General features: G+C 44.2%; 1 long non-coding RNA gene across 2 annotated transcripts; it reads right to left on the reverse strand.

Moving 5' to 3' along the window:
- Positions 1-1,395: 1,395 nt before the first annotated feature.
- Positions 1,396-10,408, reverse strand: LOC142466969 (uncharacterized). Of its 2 annotated transcripts, none has more exons than XR_012788281.1 (3): positions 10,279-10,408; positions 6,993-7,056; positions 1,396-1,652 (listed from the first exon to the last, which is right to left on the reverse strand). It is a non-coding gene; the product is annotated as an uncharacterized LOC142466969 (long non-coding RNA). The 2 variants fall into 2 exon arrangements; XR_012788280.1 differs by lacking the exon at positions 10,279-10,408 and adding an exon at positions 9,139-9,628.
- Between the last annotated feature and the right edge of the window lie 853 nt (positions 10,409-11,261).

The following is an 11,261-nucleotide window of genomic DNA, read 5'->3' on the forward strand; positions in this document are numbered from 1 at the left end:
ATTTATTTCCTCCAAGAAAACGTCAATTTTCTGACCAATAATTCTTAGCTAAAACACTACACGTGTTCTTGTGTATTGCGGCACACAGCTATACAGGGGAGTCTCTGCACAAACTGATCACATTCACTTACATTGTTTGAGTAAGAGCCAATACATTTCCCTATATTTTGTGCATTCTGACAACAAATGGGCTATAAAAGTCCCTTTAATCTGCCGTTTGTAATACTGGTTAATTACTAGCCTGGGACACATACATTTGGGCTTTATCTGCGCCTGTCATCTCACGCTGAGCATTTTATTTGACACTGCAGCAAAGTGTTCCCTTCCAACACAAGCTTGAGTCATATCAGAGTTTCGTTGCCAAATGCTGTAGCTGTGCGCCTTTCTTTTTTGAAGGACTTTGGCGCAAGTAAAGAAAAAACCCGGACTCAGCATCAACTGGTTTCTAAATCCTTGAACAAGGGTTCCTGCAATCCCTACCTCAGTCTGCAGGCCTTCCCCGAGACATGGGGTTACATTACGCAGCAACACACTGCAGGGCCATGTCATAGTTCAATGTTACAAAAGACCAATACATAGCTGTTTGATGGTAACAATGTTCCCTCCGTGAAGATGCCGGATTCCTCTCTTTGTACTGTTGATTATGTATATATATTAGGGCTGCCACATTTAAGTTTTTATAATATGGAAAACCCCCTTGCAATACACAGAAACAATCACCCCACAACACACACAGTCCTCCCCCACAAAACACACACAATCCCCCCCCCCCCCCACACACAATCACCCACAACAGACGCACAATCCCCCAACACGCACAATCCCCCCCACAACACACACACCCTTCACAACAGGCACACAATCCCCCCCACAACACACACACAACCCATCACAACACACACCCACAATCCCCCCTCCCTCCACAACACACACATACAATGCCTCCTACCACAACACACACTCACATACTTGGGGGGTTGAGGTCTCTGATACTGTCTCAATCCCGTGGGCGGGTGCAGAAGTTGGGCCTGACTTCTGCCGGGCCCAATTTCCGTCGCCGACTGGCACACGTTAGGTGGCATGGAGTGAAGGTCGGGCGCAGCTGGAGAGAGCTGGTGCCCAGCAACCAACAAAGACCCGGTAGCTGGACGCAGAAGGTCGAGTCCAACTTCCAGCGCCGGCTGGCCCACCTGCAGCCAACGGGCCCAGTACAGTTGTCCCAGCTCTCCCCCCGGAAAATACGGGACAGTTATGCATCCTGACAGACCTTTCAGGGAGAACGGGGCTATTCAATGGAAAAGGGGACAATCCCGTATAGCTAGGACATCTGCAACGCTAATATATAACTATCTAGAGGAAGCAAGCACAAACAGAAATGCCGCCACAAATAGTGCTGTAAGGTTTATTATATTAAAATAATAATTTGTAGAAGACAAATAAATACCCCCAATCTGTGCTTGTAAAAACAAGCATTAAGCACGGTTGGAGATTCAAGTAGGGGGAACCGCCGCTTCGCCAGCCTGCCTTGGTCCTCTCCGCTCTGCAGTTCAGGCTTCGCTGGGTCGCTGTGGTGACAACGGCGTCCTGATCTCCACAACGGGGCTTGGAACGCTCACAATGCCTGGCCGACGCATTTCACCGGTCTCTACAAACTTCATCAGGGGTATAAAGACGCCATTAAAGCATGTATTTATAGGCATATTCATCGGCATAACAACCATTAGCGCATATTCCCACTACTATATCAGAGCCAATGATATATATATATATATATATAATCAAAAAATAAATAGATGATACCGTTCTGTGGCTAACGAAATGCTTTTATTTGTGCGAGCTTTCGAGATACACTGATCTTTTCTTCCGGCGATGTTACAATAACATCGCCGGAAGAAGAGATCAGTGTATCTCGAAAGCTCGCACAAATAAAAGCATTTTGTTAGCCACAGAACGGTATCATCTATTTATTTTTTGATTATTGAAGCTCAGCTAACACGGTACTGATACCTCTACATGTATATATATATATATATATATATATATATATATATATATATATATATATATATATATATATATATTTTTTTTTTACCAGAACACCCATTCTTTTCTGATATTAAAGCTGATATTACAAATTCTACCTCAGGAATCCCAAATAGACTATAATTCCATGAGATTGACACACTCACTGATATCAACGGGGACCTAATCATAAATACAAATATAAATATCTCTATAAAAACACCTTTAATATAATAATGATAATATAATAATGATAATATAATAATGATATCTTTTTAACACTAACAATAAATAAACAGTCTCACATGTCAAATCTGTAGTATATCATATACAGTATATGGTTACGAACGGAAACGTTGATCTCTTTAATTAATAAATATAGTTCACATTTGCAAGACCTACTTGTGCTTTTCTTCATGCCTTGTAGGAATGCCTTGGCTGTGACCTATTAGGAGTGCCTTAAATGTCTTTGTTTTTTTAAATATATAACTACACATTATATAATAATGGGATGGGCAGTGTGGTCCAGTAGAGGCATAGAGACAGGGGGAGTTACAGTGTTATATGTATCGTCACTTAGCATCAGTATCTTTCACAGGGTATAAATCCTGTATTTCCCCATCACAGAGAGATCTCTAGGAGGGAGGGTTCATGTTGCCTTAGCTGCTGTACATGGCGTACAAGCAGGGCTAAAATAACGATAGCGAATTATTAGTACAAGCACCAGAATTTAGAACATATATCAAATAGTTTTTATAAACCACATTAACCACTGTTTGGCAAATATCAACCCCAGATTTTATTTTGTATGTACAGTAAAGATTTTACAAGTATTATTTGGAATATGCCACAATTTAGAACATGTATAATATATATATATCTATATCTATATATATATATTGTAGCAATACATTTTAAATGTGAAATATTTTTATTTATTTATAAAAATGTGTTACCAGGGAGTAAGACATTGAGAGTTACCTCTCGTTTTCAAGTATGTCCTGGGCACAGAGTTATAAAAAAAATACATGGTTACACTAAAAGAACAGGGTTATACAGTCAATTCACAGACATTTCATTGTATATCTATCTATATTTACTATATTTAATAACATTGCAGGTGCGTATCATTTTTCAGAAGCAAATCCATGTCGCGTAGCCGTCTGGGCTGAAGAGCTTACACTCCAAGGACCTTGTTCTTGTAGTGAATGTGCTCACTGCACCATTTGATGATTGAACCCATTATATAGATTAGGTCCCTAAATACAGGCAGGGCAGACAAGGCAAGGAATACAAAATTAAAGGGATACAGGGAGTCCTATCAGAAATAGTTAACCCTTTTTGTACCTGAAGAAGGGGTTAAACCCCACCACCTTACACCAGCAGCCCTGAGTACTTAGCATTATGCAGAGTTGAGAGAAAGTTCTTCTCTGATCACTGGCTTCCTGAGAGATTCTGCTGGAAGGTGTCCAGAGAACATGATTTATCTCACTGCAGAAATCCCAGCAGGCGTCTCCTTTTATTTCTCCCTTCTTTCCACAGCAGGGACCTGAGGGCAGCACGTCGTGGGGAGGATGGGCTGTGGGAATGCGGAGTGCTGGGGGGAGTCCTCCTCCCCCCCCCCCCCCCACTACGCTGCACTGCAGGTTTGGTGTGAAATGCATAGCTGGTGAGCAGCACAGGGAACCGCATGTGCAAACTGCAGAACATGAGCAGGCTTCCATCACGTCATCCCTGCTGCTACTACTTACTCAGGATGCTCAGTGCTTTGCTATGTGATCTACATTGCATGGATGGTGTACACTACATGAACCCATTCTTATGCTAATATACTGTTATATGTTGCTGGAGTTGAAGTTGTTCTATGGGGGGCAACACGCCTGATGTTGGCACTTGAGGTCAGGACCAGGCTCCTAGTTCTCTGATTATCCCACCAGAGGTCCAGTGCCTCTGGAGAGGGCTACTCTGCAAGCACATCAATGGTTCCCTTTTCCTGTAAGCCGCACGTTGTCAGCAGCGCTGAGTTACAATGACATGTTCCTGGAATACCCAGCATGCCAGGTGATGTATGGCTTTGCCAGCCAGGAGAGAGTGTTCTCGGTATCTCCAGCCCGGGCAGTGACAGATGAGCGGTTTGGAAATAAAACACCCCACTGACACCTGACACCATTTACCCCTTGTCTCTGCATTCAGAATCCCCTCCCCCCCCCCCCCCCCCATGTTCACCAGCTCTTACTGATCTCTCTCTCTCTGTGTAGCATCTCACTCCTGGGTTTCAGGTGCTGCCCATGTGTCTGCCAATGACTTTACTCGATTCCCACTGGATGTCACATAGAAGAGATGACATTGCATGTAAGGGACAGGCAGAGGCTTGGTGGCGAGCTCACTGTCATTGAAATGGACGAACCCAGTGTGAGCCCCAGTGGTAGATTCTTGTGACCTTGGGAGACCTCCCCTCCTGGTGCAGATACAGTAATGCAAAGGACACCATCACTTTCTTACGTACAGTGCCATGTCAGAACTGACACTTTTGGAGCTTGGCCCACAGACCTTGGTGACTGAATTCCCCTAAATAGAAGTCTGTTTTATATATCTAACTTTAGGAAGCTACTCTTGCTAAGCCCTCTAAAAGCATCGTGGGTTGTACATAACACAATATAAAGATTTGTATCACTTGGAAGGGTGAAGGAGATTACTACAGCAGAGAGGGGATCCAGCAACCAGGAGCCTTGCATGGCTAGCTTCCACTTCAGGGCGTGCTGTGTGGGGCACTCGTAGGGCCCTACAGATTAACTGTCTCTTTGTTTTAGGCATGCCCGAGTATTCTGCTGCAACATTTCCATGGAATACGATGGGAACTCTTGAGGTATGCCTCGTTATTTTGAGGTATCGGTGGAGTAAGGGAGTCTGGATACAACTGTATGCACTAGGGCAACATCGGAGCGAAATTAGCACATATTCCATCATTTTCGCATTGCGCCAATGTATCATGGATGTTGTATCAATTGCCATGTGGGTCTGCTTGTTTTTTTGGGGGTGTATCAATAGGAAGAGTTAGGGAGGTGTTACATAACACTTTTCTCCTGTAAATCTTCATCAGAACATCTGCCAGAATTGAAGTGGCAGTAACTTTCTATCTTGGAAATCTGTTCCCAATTTAAGAAAGTGGAGCCATGCACCACGTTTGGTACTCAACACAATTTTCAAGCAAAGTTGGTGGAGGATGCCAGTACAAGCTTTCCAGTGCGTTGATACACAGGCAAAGTTTTCTGAAACTTGATACCAAGGTAAAATCAGCACTTGTGACTTTGTTGTCCAAAACCGGGCAGCAGAAAGAATAATTGAGAAGTAGAAATACACAATATAGTGCAATAGGCCTAATGCAAGGCGAGTGGTGTGGATTGGTGATAGGTGTTATATTCACATATTCCCCAAACAATATAGGCTTTTCCCAAATCAGTGATAATGTGTTTCGCTGGTAGTCTGGTAGAAGAAGACCTTTTCAGAAAAAGCCAGAGAGAAAAGACTAATAGTGCTGACTGTAAAACTACTCTTTATATAGTACCAGCAATAAAAGTTAACACTCACACTGTGTCAATTCTTTAAAAGAACATTTGTGTCAAAGTGAAGCGATGTTTTGGTGGAAGGTAGCGCTCTCACCACCTCTTCCTCCCTTACAGACTTGGCGTCCCACTGGAGAGTTTCCGCACTTCGGCTTTGGGTCCCAGGATGTTTGCCTCCACTGCCCATGCGTCCCTCTCTATCTTGGATACCTACAGGCACTCTACGCGTTTCACCGCTGGCAGTTTCATCAGGAATATTTTCCTCTCCTCTCAGACTATTCCTAAATACAGCTCAACCCCCTTATAACGCTGTTCTTGGGGTCCAAAGAATCACATCGCGTTATAAGCGGATCGTGTTAGAAATAATGTACAATTGTATGCATTGTACAATAAAGTATTTAAGATACCAACAATTGTGTTGTAAAGTATTCATAAATAGGAAGATTGGGAGCCACGCTTGCATCGCGTTATAAGCGGATTCGTGCTGTAACAGACCGCGTTATAACGGGGTTGAGCTGTACTACCCGAAGTCCATCAATTGGACCAAATACCAACATCTATCAGATGAGTTTAAAGGGGAAAATGACTTTTTCCATTCTCAGCAGACTGTTAGATCAACATGCATCTTTCAGTCCAAATAGTTACAATAAAACAAATCTCATATACATAGTAAATCTGGTCGCCGTGGTACCAAAGTGATGGTTAACCAGTACGCATTTGAAATACCTGCAGATGAGAAAAGGCCTAGCTGGATATATATGCATTTACTGATGCAAATGGAAAAAATCTGCAATACCATCCAAAGATGTATCCAAATAAGGTCTACAATGAGACACCATGGATGTATAAACACCTGACCTCCATTTTTGGTACACAGTGCAATTTTGAAGCAAATTTGGTGGAGAATGCCAGCACAAGTTTTTCAGTGCGTTGATAAACAGGCAAAGGTTCTGGAACTTGATACCAAGGCAAAGTCATTGCTTGTGACTGCCTGAATCAGAGCTCTCTCTGACAGCTGCGACTTACTGAAATGGGTACTCTGAACATTTACAGGGATCCGGTTACAAGATACGATGTCCTCTTCTCAACCAGGACTGGTGTGTAATGTAACCTTTAAATCACTGATGAGGGAGGCATGAGGAGACAAAAAGGCACGGAGAACGAGAGCCACAGAAAGGGGGGGGGGGGAGGAGGGTGGAGAAGAAACAAGAAGAAGTGTATGAAGAAAGATTATTAAATATTGTACAGCTCAAAAGGTTAAAGGATACACATTTTAATCTTTACGTTCAGGAGGAGCTTAGGTTGCACAGATCAGCGAGGGCTGGAAGCCCATTTCACATTTTTAGGAGTTACATCAGCAATACATTGTAGCAGAGGAGAAAATGCTGCTTTAGCAAATATACTTACAGAGGGAGTGTACTGGGTTAAAAAGCTGCTCCTTGTATTCAGTTGCAGTATTTTCCATAGTGACCTTGAAGGTAAAACGTAAAAAATTAAAGGGATTTAGGGCCATATTTACGAAACAGTCCTGTGCCAAGGGGCACTTCCTGGCACCGGAGGCCCTGTGCCAAGGGGCACTTCCTGGCACCGGAGGCCCTGTGCCAAGGGGCACTTCCTGGAAGACACTTTACAGCCCATTGACTTGAATGAGCTGCGAGGCGTCTTCCAGCGCTGGAACATTATCTTATGGCGGAAGACCGCATAGTAAATATGGGCGTGAATAAAGTACTTCGCTAACTCCTTTCTAACGTCATTTCCATCACCGATACTTCTGAAAACCTGATTCCATCCCAACGCTCACCACAAGAAAAAGAAAACGACCTTCTAGTGAAAAATATGATTTAGTACCCAAATAAAGGCCATAACCATTCCACGCTTACAGGGAGAATTTGAGATAGGTAAACATGTGATTTAGGATGTATAGTGTGTATAGTGTGTCTGTCCATAAAAAGTGCTCAGCAAAGCAAATAAAATTCCGAGTGCAAACACTTTATCTCTGTCCCTCCCCCAGCAGAGGCCTGTGAGTTGCTGATGTTATGCTAGGGAGAAACAACCAATACAACTAAATAATGCATTCCCACTGCAATCATCTCTGCTTCCCGCCTCGCTGCACAGGGGGGCACTGAAAGGGTGTGTGGCATGAAACTGTCCTACATGTGACACGTCCAACCCCAGGGGCAAATAACAGCATAAGCATTACGTACGCTGCGTTACCGTACATTTCTATGTTACAGGCATCAAAAAAACCCCATCATTTGAAATGACTGTAAAATGCCCGAGATAAACACTCTCAAACCTTGGGCGCCTTGTATTGCTGGACACCCATTAATGCACAAGCCCAATAGCATCTTCAGAGGAGATTGCATCCCCCTTCATAGCACTATGTCATTAAAACGTCACACAACTTTACACAAACACGGCCCATCGCTACCAGATTTTGACCTGGCCGAGTGTACGTGAGTCAGCGATATATATATATATATATATATATATATATATATATATATATATATATATACGCGATACAGAGATTACAACTGGAATGTGTGATCATTTATTTCAAAGGTAACGGAGTTTTGGTGGCTTTATTTTCTGCTGGTCACAGTTGCCCTTCCCTTTGTGCCCCCTATGTGTAAGCCTGGATGGTGCGGGATAAACACGGATATTTAGTAACCTTGAGAAGTATCAGGATGGAACAATCTGCCACATTTGGATGCGTGTAAATGTGCCCCAGGGCGTGTGGATGAAGTGTGTTCATCTGGTTTCTGGGATTTTGTGCAGATTTCACACGAGTGGAGGACAACTCACACTCACCCTCACACCTGCCAACCTTTATTGGGTTTAAAAAAAAGACAGAAAAACTGCCCCCGTTATAGGCGCAAACCTTGATAATCTTATTATAGTATTATGCTAATTCTCTCCTCCCCCAACACCTTCTGTAACCGCTCCCCAAACCGCTCACTGGAGCACGTGTAACAAAGCAACTTGAAACATTGACACATATAAAGTGACACAACTGGACCAGTTTTTGAAGCAACATTAGTAAATTATTTCAGGTTACTATGTCTCCATAGCAGAAAACTACCAGATGATTTCATAGCACAGCGTGATCAATAAGAGAACAGGCGTCTTGTGCGGGAAATCTTTTTTTCTTAACAGGGGTGTGGATACAGGGAACAGCCAACCAGCAACGGTATTGTGGAGCATAATAAGGTTGAACAGTGCTTGTGATATGTGCACAGAACGCCTGTGAGGTTAGGACATCAACACAAGCCTGTCAGCTTGTCCACGATGTCCCACCACATGCAGTCACCCAATGTGACTGTTCAGCAAAACAAATAAAGACTATCATTATTACAAGGAGTGTTATATGTACGACCAAAGTGAGCTTCTGGCCGCGCTGTGTTGTTTACATCCAGGTGATTATGATGCCTTTAAAATAATGTCAGACAAACAGAAGTATTTCCTTATTATCTTACAATGATGTCGCACCTGGCCTAATACGGCACGCTGGCAGCGGAGGCCCCCCTGTAGAAATAGGTAAGGTTCTTACCCCGCCGGCCCGGGTGATTCTTTGAAGGGCGGCCTTCCCCCTGCAGTGTAGCGGCGTAATGATGTTGCGGCGTCATGGCAATACGGCATCAGGTGACATCACGTTGTCATGGCCATGCGTCACGTGACGTTGCTGCATCATTTGATGTTGGGCCGCCATGACGACGTGACGCTGGAAGGCCGTTCCAGAGAACGTAAGACCCCCCCTCTCAACACACACACACACAGCTCCCTTACCTCTCCGGAGGCCCTGCCCTACCTCCTCCTTCGGTCGGGCGGAGGTCGGGTCCCAGCGCCGACACGAGGAAGGAGAGGAGGGAGTGCGTGGCCCCCCCAAAAGCACGGGGCCCAAAGCAGCCGCCTTAAGGGCAGCGCTAAATAGTTGCAGCACCAAAAATAACTCCTAACTGTGGAATGGGGATGTAGTTTCTTTTCCTTCCCGTAGCAAACTTTCAGCACTTGTTTACCCCCAGAAGGCCCATGGGGGCGGGATCACGAGCTGGCACTCCAGACTTTTGCCAGGGATAATACAGTGTTGAAAATTCCAGAGGAGTTAAAAGTAGTGTGTTCTTTTCCCGTCCTCTATCATTAAAACCCAATCAATCCAAGGTGGAATAGATATAGCTATGCATATACATACAGGGGGGCGGCACACTGTGCTACTGCCTTTACAGCTGGCATGCAAATGTGTAATCCAATCATTTTTGGGAGACAATATTACTGTCATTGGGACCTCCCATAAAAGTTACCCATCCGTTGCTTCCCATGGCGTTACAGTGTTTCCGTTAACGCCGGCTGTAACTCTCGGCTAATGGATGACTTTCTGCAATGCTGAGATTAATGTGAATTAGGATGGCACTCTCATCAACTTAACCCTTTCTCTGCTGAGCTCCCTCTCCGGCAGTGAGTATATACGGTTCAGATGAGCAACACAAATGTAAAATGTACCGTGGGCAGGGAGTCATTAATATGAATCGACACAAACGCACACATAGTGCAACAGGAAAGGAACCATCGGCCTGCGTGATAACAATCCGAAGATTGATACAGGCATCCCTAAACCCTAAAATATATGTCCACAGAGTTGTAAAACAGCAAGTAATGCAGTGAAAGTATTAAATAAAACAAAGAGCATATCTACCATTGTGAATCCCCTTTCTGTGTCTCGGCATTGTGACTTCGCTCTGCCAGTGTCGCTGGACTCTGCCCATTTCTGGCTACATACTAGAAACAAAATGAGGAGTTGGTGGAAACCACTTGAATTTTTGGAGGTCCACTTGAAATGCCTAAAAGAGTTAGCAGTTCTGGCTTTAACATTCAAAGTTGCATGAACTACGGATGATCAGGTATCAGTGTCTGTTTACACGGCTGATTAACCAGGGAGAGCTCTCGTCAGCATGATTTCCACCAGCTAGGAGCCATGTGTCACTGCAACAGAACTCAGGCTCCTTATTATGTATGCATAGTTGTATTGGTGTAGTACCACCAATGTAAGCAGCCCCTTACAGAATTAGCAAGACAGTACAGAGAGATTGTAGGAGATGAGTGCAGAGGTACAACCACAGAGACATAGATTGGGGAAATAAACATTGGCTTTTCTTAACCGGTATCTTCCAAAAACAAAACAGCTTTAAGGCAGCACACAGATAAACAAAACAGCCTATCCCTGTGTAAGGCTGGGCCTCTTACCAGCCTGACCCAAAGAGGTAGCCATTATCTGGGGCTCTTTCCCTCAGTCTGGGTCGGTGTCCGTGGGGTGCACCCTCTTGCAGGTTCCAGGGCCCCCATGTGTCCTGATCTAGTTCCTTGGGAGCTCTCTCTGGCAGCACACACCTCCCCTGTGCTAGAGAGATCCCTGCAGTTTAGGAGGCTTTTCTACCTGACTGATGAGCCAGGTGGAAACTAGCTAATTGTCTGTAGCTGTAATGAACCAGCTCCCTGCTGGACACCACAGCCAGATACAGGCTTTCTATTGGGATCCCTTTGAGAGAGGAGTTAAGGCCCTGTCACAGAGATCTTATTCAGTTTCACAAGTGCTTTAAATAAGAAGTTAAATGGGAATTAGGGAGTCCCTGCGCCAAAGAGTTAACACTCTACATAGAATAATGGGAGACTTATAGAAGC

The sequence above is a fragment of the Ascaphus truei genome, chromosome 15 (genome assembly GCF_040206685.1).
Source record: "Ascaphus truei isolate aAscTru1 chromosome 15, aAscTru1.hap1, whole genome shotgun sequence".
In the NCBI taxonomy this organism is placed as follows: domain Eukaryota; kingdom Metazoa; phylum Chordata; class Amphibia; order Anura; family Ascaphidae; genus Ascaphus; species Ascaphus truei.